We start from the raw sequence: 14,423 nt of genomic DNA, 5'->3' as shown, positions 1-14,423 counted from the left end.
GTAGGTATGGGAATGTGGGAAGGTCTCTAGGTATGGGGGAGTCACATGAGGTCTCTATGTATGGGAATGTCTTTACGTACGGGGGTCACAGAAGGTCTATAGGTATGGGAATGTGAGGAGGTCTCTAGGTATGGAAATGTCTTTACGTATGGGGGGGTTGCAGGAGGTCTGTAGGTGTGGGAATGTGGGGAGGTCTCTAGGTATGGAAATGTCTTTACGTATGGGGGGGTTGCAGGAGGTCTGTAGGTATGGGAATGTGGGGAGGTCTGTAGGTATGGGAATGTCTTTACGTATGGGGGGGTCACAGAAGGTCTGTAGGTGTGGGGAGGTCTCTACATACGCGGGACGGTAGGAGGTCGGTATATATCTGAGCTCAGTATGTCTGTAAGTATGGGAGCAATAAGCACAGATATGAGGCGTTGGTGGTATAGTGGTGAGCATAGCTGCCTTCCAAGCAGTTGACCCGGGTTCGATTCCCGGCCAACGCAGATACATTTTTTGTTATTTAAAACTTTCTCAATACGATCAAATGAGACACAAATCCATTTATCGATTGCTTTCTTTCACATTCTGTCCTCTCCTATAGATCCTCCTTGTACCTGCGTGTAGATATCGGTATTCTGCAGACGCGGCGATCACGGACGGGTCACTTCTCATCAGTTTTAGTACATACGTGGCGTGAAATGTTCGTTATTTTTAAACCTAATTTGTTTATAATGTTTGGTAGAATTTCTGGAAGGTTCAGCAGATCTTATTCCTGCAATAGAAGACTCATTCGGTGAACGTTGTCAATCGCGGTGTGCACCCCTCCCCCATACATGAATACTGCCGATCGCGGTATGCACCCCTCCCCCTCCATAGATCTCTGTACAGATGGATTGCTGGCAGGGCTGCACACATGGCTCCTTCGATAGCTCAGCTGGTAGAGCGGAGGACTGTAGAGGAAAACAAGCAGACATCCTTAGGTCGCTGGTTCGATTCCGGCTCGAAGGACAATGTTTTTTATTTTTTTTGCCTTGTAGGTCCATTGCAGTGTATAGTATTATTGTAGTCCTATTATTTTATATGTTGTTACTGCTGCTTTATGTTTATTTTTCTCATATTAAATATTTCCTGTATACAGTATACTGCGTTCTCCTATCTGTAACACGATTCCGATGTCCGGAAGAGGAAAACGACGATCAAAGTTTTAGTTCATCACATCAGTCTGTCTGGGGTGTTTTTATAGATACAAAAAAATCACTGGCGCTCAATGGGAAATAACTAATATCCCATGAAATACTTAAAACCCTCGTATGGGCTGAGAACAGTCCGTGCTGCAGAGATCCGGATACCCTGAAGTACCGCAAATACACAAATACACCAAAAAGGAAAACTCTGCGCTCCTGAAAGTTCACCAATTATAAATCCACTTAATGTTTGTGAAGAAAAAAACATACATTAACACTTTAATTTTCGGAAGATCCAGTCCTTTATATGGTTAAAAAAGGGAAAGTTTCCACAATGTACACAATATAATAAAAAAAGTATAAAAAAAAACTTTCCAAATGTCTGCATCAGACCAGCACCCTCTTCAGACTTCAAATGGTTAAAGCTTGCGGTTTTAGTTTGTGGGCTGTCTAGCAAGACATCATTAGTGCAAATGGTGAGCACAGTACATTACCCAGCCAGATGTACACATCGATCGAATGTCCTTCTCCTGGCTGATGTAACAATGTCCGGGATCCTAAGCTCTCTCCTATGCGGGTATGGAAGCTTCACAGACCCGATAAATGTGACTGCTGGAGACACAGGGTGGATCAGCCTATCAGAAAGGACGCTCTCCCTGGGTGAACATGCAAGCGTCCCACGTCTGAGACACTGTTTCAGTAAACCAGCTGTACTGCAGGGAGAAGTTTAGGCGCCCTCCAGTGGGCAAATTGCAGTATGCGCTTGTTGAAAAATCAACAGCGTTGCATGGCGATTAAAATAATCCGATATAAAAGTTCTTATGCATGAATAGGATCTTCCATCATAAAAGGGGGATATTAAGAGGGGTCCTAGACGACGCGTTTCGCCCTTACAAGAGCTTTGTCACAGTCAATAGGACCTAGGTATAAAGTTTAATTAAATAGACTAAGATAGGGGGGGGGAATTTGAGGAAGGGGAGGAGAAAGGGGAGGTGTACCAAACCGAGAGATTTAACCCTTTGGACATCCAAAAAGACAAACAGACAAATAAATCACATATATATTGCAAGAGAATTATTTTTAAAAAATATATTGCAAGAGAATTCGTTTTAAAAAAACATATAAGCACATCATAAATTACTAAAAGATAAACAGCAGTTTTTTTGTGTCTTAACTGGTCACTAGATCTCATTATAACAAATCTATATTGTTGCAACATAATATCCACAATAGGTTGTATGGGCACTCTATCCAAATGGTGCCCTCTAGTGGCAATTCATAAAAACTATATTCTAAAAAATGTTATAGAATATAGAATAAAAAGCTATATATAAAATAGGAAGAGTTAGATAAGAACGTTAACTTCAATTTCCTCATTTAACCCCTTAGGTGCCAAGCTGTCGAACTTATGTATCCAGAAGACCTCCCTTCTGCAAAGAAGGGAGAATCTTTCATTGGTAGTCAGAGTTCCTTTCGGAATGTGCTCAATTACAAAAACTTCAAGATATTTAAAATCCCTGTTGTGACAACGATCAAAGTGCCGAGGAACGCTGTGTTCAGTACAGCCCTTTTTAATCAGGCGACGATGATCGCCGATTCGGGCGCGTAGAGCTCTGATAGTTCTGCCAACATAGAAAAGACCACAGGCACACCGTAGGACATAAATAACAAATTCTGTAGAACATGTCACAAAATGTTTGATACCAAATGATTTTCCAGGAGATAGATGAATCTTCTCTGTGCCATGGGAAATGAATTGGCATGTCAAGCATGCCCGTTTTTTGCACTGAAAGATCCCCTTACGGTCATTAAAATAGCTTCTAATATCTAATGGAGAACCTGATGGTTTCTTCTGAATTTTACTAGGGGCTAAGATATTTTTGAGTGTACGGGCCCTCCGAAAAGTAACCTGCGGGATGGCTGGAAGTATAGGAGCCAATCTTTGATCTAAGTGAAGTATTTTAAAATGTTTCTTTATAATATTGGCAACTGATTTGTAACAATCATTGTATGTAGTAACAAATCTAGTGGTATATTCACTAACCCGTTGTTCTTTGGTTGTTACCGTCTCAGGGGGTTTCAGAAAAAAAGAAAAGGCCTCATTGACTAACTTTTCAGGATAGCCCTTCTCTTCAAATTTCTTCTGCATTAGGATGCTCTGTTCAATATATTCATCATCCCGAGTACAATTCCTTTTGAGTCTATTGAATTGTCCTTTTGGAATATTCTTCTTCCACACAGGATGATGGCAACTGTCATAGTGCAGATATGAGTTACCATTAGTTGGTTTGTTATGATTCTTGGTAATTATTTTATCTTGTTCATGTGTTACCACTAGATCCAAGAAGACTATTTCAAGAGGATCTATTACATATGTAAAGGATAAATTGAAAGTATTGCAATTACAATACGAGACAAAGGAGAGAAAAGTCTCCATTGTCCCACTCCAAATGAGGATCACATCATCAATGTAACGTCCAAAATAAACTATAAATTCAGCATAGGGATTGTTTTGCCAAATATATATGTCTTCCCATTGGCCCATGGTTAGATTGGCATATACAGGTGCATAATTAGCTCCCATCGCCGTCCCCTTTAATTGTAAATAAAACTGCTCACAGAACGTAAAATAATTGTGTTTGAGACAGAACTCCACTGCCTCCAATAAAAACTGGGACTGTAAAGAATTAAAATCTCCACTCTTGTTTAGGAAATATTGGACAGCTCTAGTTCCCACTTCGTGCGGAATAGAGGTATATAGCGATGCCACGTCCAGAGATGCCCAAAAGTATCCTGGTTCCCATTTGTAATGTTGGAGGGCGTCTATCACTTCTTTTGAATCTTTTATGTATGACGGCAATTGGAGAACCAGAGGTTGTAACATATGGTCGATATACATTGAAAGACCATTAAGGAAGCTGTTTGTGCTGGCTATAATAGGGCGGCCTGGAGGATCTACAAGAGATTTGTGAATTTTCGGTAAAAAATAAAAATGGGGGGTACTACATTCAAAGGGGAGGAAAAACTGCCTTTCTCTTTTCGTGAGCACACCACTTTCCCACGCTGTATAAATCAGCGTTTTCAGTAGCTGTTGGTATTCGGGGAGAGGGTCTTTAGACAGTTTAAGGTAAGTGTCAGTATCCGCTAGAAGACGGCTGGCTTCTTTCAGATAATCTACCTTATTTTGGATCACTATGCTGCCCCCTTTGTCCGCCTGTTTAATAATAAGGTCAGCATTATTCTTTAAAACTTTAAGAGCTTGATTCTCCTCAAATGATAAATTCAAATGTTTTGTATTTTTTGTTTTTTCACACAAAACGACCAGATCTTTGTAGACCGCTTGATAGTAGGTCTCGATGTACGGCCCTTTAGAGGAACTGGGGTAAAATGTGGATTTGGGTTTAAAAGTGGTGGTTAGCATAGGGGGCTCCACCTGTGATATGGCGACATCCCCCTCTACGTGACCATCCTGCCATAGGTCCTCAAGGATTTGTAGTACCTCTTCCTCCGGCATAATTGATGTCAAAGGTGTTACTGCCACCATTTGGCTGTTGTAATTACCTTTATGGTGCACCAAAGGATTAGTCGCAAAGTGACGCTTCAAAGTAAGCTGCCTGATAAATACATGTAGGTCTTTAAATAAGCCAAATTTATTCGGGCCATTAGAGGGTGAGAAACTTAACCCTTTCTGGAGGACCCGAGTTTCGAAGGGAGACAATATGTGTGAAGAGAGATTGTAGATTTTTATGGTGTCAGTACTTGGTTCCTTTCTACTCTCTCTTTTTTGTTGTCTCGTCTGTCGAGCTCCTGCTCTTCGTCCTCTTCTAGTTTTCTCTTTTCTTTTCCTCCCTTTGGAGGTGGCCTCTGAAAATTTTGATCTGAGGGAGATAGCTCTCCTAGTGAGGGATCCAATTGAGACGGAATAGACGTATTGTCTTCTGTGGATTTTGGTCTAGCTCCTTGTATTTTGTAGATTTCAAGGTCCCTAGAGAGGGGGCTAAAACTATTCCGAATTGGAATATTAAAAATCTCTGTAGGTCTGTTAGTGTTAATAGGCCTCATCCTGTCGACATCTAAATTAGTAGGAATGGAAGTTTCAAGAGGGAAGGGAGGGACAATGTCCGTTGTTCCAATGTCCATAGTGGATAAGTCTCTCTCTTCTCCAATTGTTCCAGGAGGGTATTGATTCCAAGTGAGCTGAGCTCCTATGGGAATAAGATTACTATTACTCTGTGGCAGTGAGGGTTCATCAACCCTTTGTGAGTATTGAATATGTTCATTATTAGGTATTCTGGATCTATATTTATTATTTTTTTTATTTTTATTTCTCGGTTTGCTTTGTGTATTCTGTGGGGGAATGCCCTGTGTTTCATTGTGTGGACGCTTCCATTCGAATACCTGACCATTACTATAGTCGAAAAGATCTCTTTCAAGCTTATTAGTTTTCTTTGAGATTAGCAAATCCTCATCTTTTTTAACGTTTCTATTAAGTACTTCCAACCATTTGGTGAACAAGCAAGAGGAACTATATTCATTTAAGAGTATTTCTTTTTCGCTGACCTGATGTTGCGCTAGTTCCAACTTCCTCTCTCTTTGTGTGACTAATACTTTAATCCATTTCATCGTACAGAATTCTGCTAGAGATCTCCATTCTTTGGTGAGATCTTCATCCAGAAAACTACACTGTTTTTTGATACGTAAGCCGCGTGGTGTAATGCCTAATTCAAGATATTTGTTTAAAAAAGCTAAATCCCACCATTGCGTTTGCTCGTAGAGCCTAGCATCCTGTGATTGGAGGAAGGCTTTTCTCATACGTATCTCGAAGAGCTCGCTATGTGGTTGATTACGGCTTATTGGAACTTCATTATATTTTACCGAAAGATTTTTACTGTTACAGTCAATATTATTAAAAATGGCTTGAAGTCTAGCATTTCTAGCTATGCAATTACTCATATTCAAAAGTTAAAAGGTTTTTTCTATAATGTTAAGATATTAAAAGGTTTAAGATTTTATTAAAACAAAAAAAAAAAAAAAAAAAAAGGGGGGCGGAAAAAACTCGGTTCGGAAAAAAAAAAAAAAAAAAAAAAAAAAAAAAAAAAAAAAAAAAAAATTACAATGGTGATGATGAAAAACTGAAGGGAAATTGACACTTAACAACAGTCAAGGATTAACCCAGAGCAGCCATGTGAACAAAGTCCAGACAGCAATATTGATACAAAAAAATCACTGGCGCTCAATGGGAAATAACTAATATCCCATGAAATACTTAAAACCCTCGTATGGGCTGAGGCACCTAAGGGGTTAAATGAGGAAATTGAAGTTAACGTTCTTATCTAACTCTTCCTATTTTATATATAGCTTTTTATTCTATATTCTATAACATTTTTTAGAATATAGTTTTTATGAATTGCCACTAGAGGGCACCATTTGGATAGAGTGCCCATACAACCTATTGTGGATATTATGTTGCAACAATATAGATTTGTTATAATGAGATCTAGTGACCAGTTAAGACACAAAAAAACTGCTGTTTATCTTTTAGTAATTTATGATGTGCTTATATGTTTTTTTAAAACGAATTCTCTTGCAATATATTTTTTAAAAATAATTCTCTTGCAATATATATGTGATTTATTTGTCTGTTTGTCTTTTTGGATGTCCAAAGGGTTAAATCTCTCGGTTTGGTACACCTCCCCTTTCTCCTCCCCTTCCTCAAATTCCCCCCCCCTATCTTAGTCTATTTAATTAAACTTTATACCTAGGTCCTATTGACTGTGACAAAGCTCTTGTAAGGGCGAAACGCGTCGTCTAGGACCCCTCTTAATATCCCCCTTTTATGATGGAAGATCCTATTCATGCATAAGAACTTTTATATCCGATTATTTTAATCGCCATGCAACGCTGTTGATTTTTCAACAAGCGCATACTGCAATTTGCCCACTGGAGGGCGCCTAAACTTCTCCCTGCAGTACAGCTGGTTTACTGAAACAGTGTCTCAGACGTGGGACGCTTGCATGTTCACCCAGGGAGAGCGTCCTTTCTGATAGGCTGATCCACCCTGTGTCTCCAGCAGTCACATTTATCGGGTCTGTGAAGCTTCCATACCCGCATAGGAGAGAGCTTAGGATCCCGGACATTGTTACATCAGCCAGGAGAAGGACATTCGATCGATGTGTACATCTGGCTGGGTAATGTACTGTGCTCACCATTTGCACTAATGATGTCTTGCTAGACAGCCCACAAACTAAAACCGCAAGCTTTAACCATTTGAAGTCTGAAGAGGGTGCTGGTCTGATGCAGACATTTGGAAAGTTTTTTTTTATACTTTTTTTATTATATTGTGTACATTGTGGAAACTTTCCCTTTTTTAACCATATAAAGGACTGGATCTTCCGAAAATTAAAGTGTTAATGTATGTTTTTTTCTTCACAAACATTAAGTGGATTTATAATTGGTGAACTTTCAGGAGCGCAGAGTTTTCCTTTTTGGTGTATTTGTGTATTTGCGGTACTTCAGGGTATCCGGATCTCTGCAGCACGGACTGTTCTCAGCCCATACGAGGGTTTTAAGTATTTCATGGGATATTAGTTATTTCCCATTGAGCGCCAGTGATTTTTTTGTATCAATATTGCTGTCTGGACTTTGTTCACATGGCTGCTCTGGGTTAATCCTTGACTGTTGTTAAGTGTCAATTTCCCTTCAGTTTTTCATCATCCCCTTTGTAATTTTTTTTTTTTTTTTTTTTTTTTTTTTTTTCCGAACCGAGTTTTTTCCGCCCCCCTTTTTTTTTTTTTTTTTTTTTTTTTGTTTTAATAAAATCTTAAACCTTTTAATATCTTAACATTATAGAAAAAACCTTTTAACTTTTGAATATGAGTAATTGCATAGCTAGAAATGCTAGACTTCAAGCCATTTTTAATAATATTGACTGTAACAGTAAAAATCTTTCGGTAAAATATAATGAAGTTCCAATAAGCCGTAATCAACCACATAGCGAGCTCTTCGAGATACGTATGAGAAAAGCCTTCCTCCAATCACAGGATGCTAGGCTCTACGAGCAAACGCAATGGTGGGATTTAGCTTTTTTAAACAAATATCTTGAATTAGGCATTACACCACGCGGCTTACGTATCAAAAAACAGTGTAGTTTTCTGGATGAAGATCTCACCAAAGAATGGAGATCTCTAGCAGAATTCTGTACGATGAAATGGATTAAAGTATTAGTCACACAAAGAGAGAGGAAGTTGGAACTAGCGCAACATCAGGTCAGCGAAAAAGAAATACTCTTAAATGAATATAGTTCCTCTTGCTTGTTCACCAAATGGTTGGAAGTACTTAATAGAAACGTTAAAAAAGATGAGGATTTGCTAATCTCAAAGAAAACTAATAAGCTTGAAAGAGATCTTTTCGACTATAGTAATGGTCAGGTATTCGAATGGAAGCGTCCACACAATGAAACACAGGGCATTCCCCCACAGAATACACAAAGCAAACCGAGAAATAAAAATAAAAAAAATAATAAATATAGATCCAGAATACCTAATAATGAACATATTCAATACTCACAAAGGGTTGATGAACCCTCACTGCCACAGAGTAATAGTAATCTTATTCCCATAGGAGCTCAGCTCACTTGGAATCAATACCCTCCTGGAACAATTGGAGAAGAGAGAGACTTATCCACTATGGACATTGGAACAACGGACATTGTCCCTCCCTTCCCTCTTGAAACTTCCATTCCTACTAATTTAGATGTCGACAGGATGAGGCCTATTAACACTAACAGACCTACAGAGATTTTTAATATTCCAATTCGGAATAGTTTTAGCCCCCTCTCTAGGGACCTTGAAATCTACAAAATACAAGGAGCTAGACCAAAATCCACAGAAGACAATACGTCTATTCCGTCTCAATTGGATCCCTCACTAGGAGAGCTATCTCCCTCAGATCAAAATTTTCAGAGGCCACCTCCAAAGGGAGGAAAAGAAAAGAGAAAACTAGAAGAGGACGAAGAGCAGGAGCTCGACAGACGAGACAACAAAAAAGAGAGAGTAGAAAGGAACCAAGTACTGACACCATAAAAATCTACAATCTCTCTTCACACATATTGTCTCCCTTCGAAACTCGGGTCCTCCAGAAAGGGTTAAGTTTCTCACCCTCTAATGGCCCGAATAAATTTGGCTTATTTAAAGACCTACATGTATTTATCAGGCAGCTTACTTTGAAGCGTCACTTTGCGACTAATCCTTTGGTGCACCATAAAGGTAATTACAACAGCCAAATGGTGGCAGTAACACCTTTGACATCAATTATGCCGGAGGAAGAGGTACTACAAATCCTTGAGGACCTATGGCAGGATGGTCACGTAGAGGGGGATGTCGCCATATCACAGGTGGAGCCCCCTATGCTAACCACCACTTTTAAACCCAAATCCACATTTTACCCCAGTTCCTCTAAAGGGCCGTACATCGAGACCTACTATCAAGCGGTCTACAAAGATCTGGTCGTTTTGTGTGAAAAAACAAAAAATACAAAACATTTGAATTTATCATTTGAGGAGAATCAAGCTCTTAAAGTTTTAAAGAATAATGCTGACCTTATTATTAAACAGGCGGACAAAGGGGGCAGCATAGTGATCCAAAATAAGGTAGATTATCTGAAAGAAGCCAGCCGTCTTCTAGCGGATACTGACACTTACCTTAAACTGTCTAAAGACCCTCTCCCCGAATACCAACAGCTACTGAAAACGCTGATTTATACAGCGTGGGAAAGTGGTGTGCTCACGAAAAGAGAAAGGCAGTTTTTCCTCCCCTTTGAATGTAGTACCCCCCATTTTTATTTTTTACCGAAAATTCACAAATCTCTTGTAGATCCTCCAGGCCGCCCTATTATAGCCAGCACAAACAGCTTCCTTAATGGTCTTTCAATGTATATCGACCATATGTTACAACCTCTGGTTCTCCAATTGCCGTCATACATAAAAGATTCAAAAGAAGTGATAGACGCCCTCCAACATTACAAATGGGAACCAGGATACTTTTGGGCATCTCTGGACGTGGCATCGCTATATACCTCTATTCCGCACGAAGTGGGAACTAGAGCTGTCCAATATTTCCTAAACAAGAGTGGAGATTTTAATTCTTTACAGTCCCAGTTTTTATTGGAGGCAGTGGAGTTCTGTCTCAAACACAATTATTTTACGTTCTGTGAGCAGTTTTATTTACAATTAAAGGGGACGGCGATGGGAGCTAATTATGCACCTGTATATGCCAATCTAACCATGGGCCAATGGGAAGACATATATATTTGGCAAAACAATCCCTATGCTGAATTTATAGTTTATTTTGGACGTTACATTGATGATGTGATCCTCATTTGGAGTGGGACAATGGAGACTTTTCTCTCCTTTGTCTCGTATTGTAATTGCAATACTTTCAATTTATCCTTTACATATGTAATAGATCCTCTTGAAATAGTCTTCTTGGATCTAGTGGTAACACATGAACAAGATAAAATAATTACCAAGAATCATAACAAACCAACTAATGGTAACTCATATCTGCACTATGACAGTTGCCATCATCCTGTGTGGAAGAAGAATATTCCAAAAGGACAATTCAATAGACTCAAAAGGAATTGTACTCGGGATGATGAATATATTGAACAGAGCATCCTAATGCAGAAGAAATTTGAAGAGAAGGGCTATCCTGAAAAGTTAGTCAATGAGGCCTTTTCTTTTTTTCTGAAACCCCCTGAGACGGTAACAACCAAAGAACAACGGGTTAGTGAATATACCACTAGATTTGTTACTACATACAATGATTGTTACAAATCAGTTGCCAATATTATAAAGAAACATTTTAAAATACTTCACTTAGATCAAAGATTGGCTCCTATACTTCCAGCCATCCCGCAGGTTACTTTTCGGAGGGCCCGTACACTCAAAAATATCTTAGCCCCTAGTAAAATTCAGAAGAAACCATCAGGTTCTCCATTAGATATTAGAAGCTATTTTAATGACCGTAAGGGGATCTTTCAGTGCAAAAAACGGGCATGCTTGACATGCCAATTCATTTCCCATGGCACAGAGAAGATTCATCTATCTCCTGGAAAATCATTTGGTATCAAACATTTTGTGACATGTTCTACAGAATTTGTTATTTATGTCCTACGGTGTGCCTGTGGTCTTTTCTATGTTGGCAGAACTATCAGAGCTCTACGCGCCCGAATCGGCGATCATCGTCGCCTGATTAAAAAGGGCTGTACTGAACACAGCGTTCCTCGGCACTTTGATCGTTGTCACAACAGGGATTTTAAATATCTTGAAGTTTTTGTAATTGAGCACATTCCGAAAGGAACTCTGACTACCAATGAAAGATTCTCCCTTCTTTGCAGAAGGGAGGTCTTCTGGATACATAAGTTCGACAGCTTGGCACCTAAGGGGTTAAATGAGGAAATTGAAGTTAACGTTCTTATCTAACTCTTCCTATTTTATATATAGCTTTTTATTCTATATTCTATAACATTTTTTAGAATATAGTTTTTATGAATTGCCACTAGAGGGCACCATTTGGATAGAGTGCCCATACAACCTATTGTGGATATTATGTTGCAACAATATAGATTTGTTATAATGAGATCTAGTGACCAGTTAAGACACAAAAAAACTGCTGTTTATCTTTTAGTAATTTATGATGTGCTTATATGTTTTTTTAAAACGAATTCTCTTGCAATATATTTTTTAAAAATAATTCTCTTGCAATATATATGTGATTTATTTGTCTGTTTGTCTTTTTGGATGTCCAAAGGGTTAAATCTCTCGGTTTGGTACACCTCCCCTTTCTCCTCCCCTTCCTCAAATTCCCCCCCCTATCTTAGTCTATTTAATTAAACTTTATACCTAGGTCCTATTGACTGTGACAAAGCTCTTGTAAGGGCGAAACGCGTCGTCTAGGACCCCTCTTAATATCCCCCTTTTATGATGGAAGATCCTATTCATGCATAAGAACTTTTATATCCGATTATTTTAATCGCCATGCAACGCTGTTGATTTTTCAACAAGCGCATACTGCAATTTGCCCACTGGAGGGCGCCTAAACTTCTCCCTGCAGTACAGCTGGTTTACTGAAACAGTGTCTCAGACGTGGGACGCTTGCATGTTCACCCAGGGAGAGCGTCCTTTCTGATAGGCTGATCCACCCTGTGTCTCCAGCAGTCACATTTATCGGGTCTGTGAAGCTTCCATACCCGCATAGGAGAGAGCTTAGGATCCCGGACATTGTTACATCAGCCAGGAGAAGGACATTCGATCGATGTGTACATCTGGCTGGGTAATGTACTGTGCTCACCATTTGCACTAATGATGTCTTGCTAGACAGCCCACAAACTAAAACCGCAAGCTTTAACCATTTGAAGTCTGAAGAGGGTGCTGGTCTGATGCAGACATTTGGAAAGTTTTTTTTTTTTATACTTTTTTTATTATATTGTGTACATTGTGGAAACTTTCCCTTTTTTAACCATATAAAGGACTGGATCTTCCGAAAATTAAAGTGTTAATGTATGTTTTTTTCTTCACAAACATTAAGTGGATTTATAATTGGTGAACTTTCAGGAGCGCAGAGTTTTCCTTTTTGGTGTATTTGGGGTGTTTTTATAGACATGGGCAGTTTTGTTTCATTCCGAATCAAAATTCGGATGAAGTTTTCATTATACGGAAATTAACCCGAATTTAAAACAAATCCGAAAAACAAAATTTCGCTCAAAATCTATTTTCAAATCGAAACTGAATCGTTATTGAATTTGAATCATTTTCAAATCTAATTCTTATATGAATTTCTAAAGAGAATAAAATAAAATAAAAAATAAAAGAATAGATAATAATAGAGTAAAACGGAACAGAATACAAAATAAAAGAATAGAAAAAAAAACATCTAGAAAATAATAGAAAATAAAAAAAACAATAGAAAGTAAAACGATAGAATTAAAAAAACAATAAAATAGAACATAATATAACCATTTCCCAAAATTCAATTAAAATAGAAAAACAATAGAATAGAACCAATTCCAGTAGAATAAATTGGAATAGAATAAATTAAAAATTTCGCTCAAAATCTATTTTCAAAATCGAAACTGAATCGTTATTGAATTTGAATAATTTTCAAATCTAATTCTAATATGAATTTCTAAAGAGAATAAAATGAAATAAAAAAATAAAAGAATAGATAACAATAGAGTAAAACGGAACAGAATACAAAATAAAAGAATAGCAAAAAATAAAACGTCTAGAAAACAATAGAAAAAAAAATAGAAAGTAAAACGATAGAATAAAAAAAAACAATAAAATGGAACAGAATATAACCATTTCCCAAAATTCTAATAAAATAGAAAAAAAAAACAATAGAATAGAACCAATTCTAGCGGAATGAATTAGAATAGAAAAAAAAAAATAGAATAAAAAAAAATTTTCGCTCAATTTTTTTTCAAATCGAAACTGGTTATTGATCTTGAATCATTTTCAAATCTAATTCTAATATGAATTTCTAAAGAGAATAAAATAAAAGAATAGATAATAGAGTAAAACGAAACAGAATACAAAATAAAAGAATAGAGAAAAAAAAACGTATAGAAAAGAAAAGAAAAAAAAAAAAAAAATAGAAAGTAAAACGATAGAATTAAAGGTGTGGTTCCCCCTTAAAACAAATTTCTAACAATACATTTGGAAGACTGCTTACACTGCGGGTAGGCTGGTTTTTTTTTTTTTTTGTACATACCTCGATATCGCCGTTTCATCCCTCGACTTCCGGGTATGAGTCTTGTGGCGGTGGGCGTTCCTAGTTGATTGACGTTCCTCCGACCGACGCATACTTGACGTCACGACTTTCCGAAAGAAGCCGAACGTCGCTGCGCAGGCGTCGTATAGAGCCGACTCTATACGGCGCCTGCGCAATGACGTTCGGCTTCTGTCGGAAAGTCGTGACGCGCAGTATGCGCCGGTCGGAGGAACGTCCATCAACTAGGTCCAGCAAGACTCATACCCGGAAGCCGAGGGATGAAACGGCGATATGCGATATGATCGAGGTATGTACGATAAAAAAATAAATAAAAAGCCAGCCTACCCGCAGTGTAAGCAGTCTTCCAAATGTATTGTTAGAAATTTGTTTTAGGGGGAACCACCCCTTTAAAAAAACAATAGAACAGAATATAACCATTTCCCAAAATTCAAATAAAATAGAAAAAAAAACAATAGAATAGAAC

The 14,423-nt window shown here is 38.1% G+C and overlaps 1 protein-coding gene and 2 non-coding genes across 3 annotated transcripts in view; all 3 read left to right on the top strand.

The window, feature by feature from the left end:
- Window positions 1–14,423, top strand: part of MORN4 (MORN repeat containing 4) — a 38,528-nt gene that overhangs the window by 10,919 nt on the left and 13,186 nt on the right. The window lies entirely within an intron of this gene.
- On the top strand, window positions 417–488 carry TRNAG-UCC. The gene has a single exon. It is a non-coding gene; the product is annotated as a tRNA-Gly (tRNA).
- Window positions 905–993, top strand: TRNAY-GUA. Its single transcript is given in 2 exon segments — window positions 905–941; window positions 958–993. It is a non-coding gene; the product is annotated as a tRNA-Tyr (tRNA).

The sequence above is a fragment of the Rana temporaria genome, chromosome 8 (genome assembly GCF_905171775.1).
Source record: "Rana temporaria chromosome 8, aRanTem1.1, whole genome shotgun sequence".
Taxonomy (NCBI): Eukaryota; Metazoa; Chordata; class Amphibia; order Anura; family Ranidae; genus Rana; species Rana temporaria.
The sequence above is the reverse complement of the archived record's forward strand: the minus strand, read 5'-3'. Positions and strand labels throughout refer to the sequence as shown.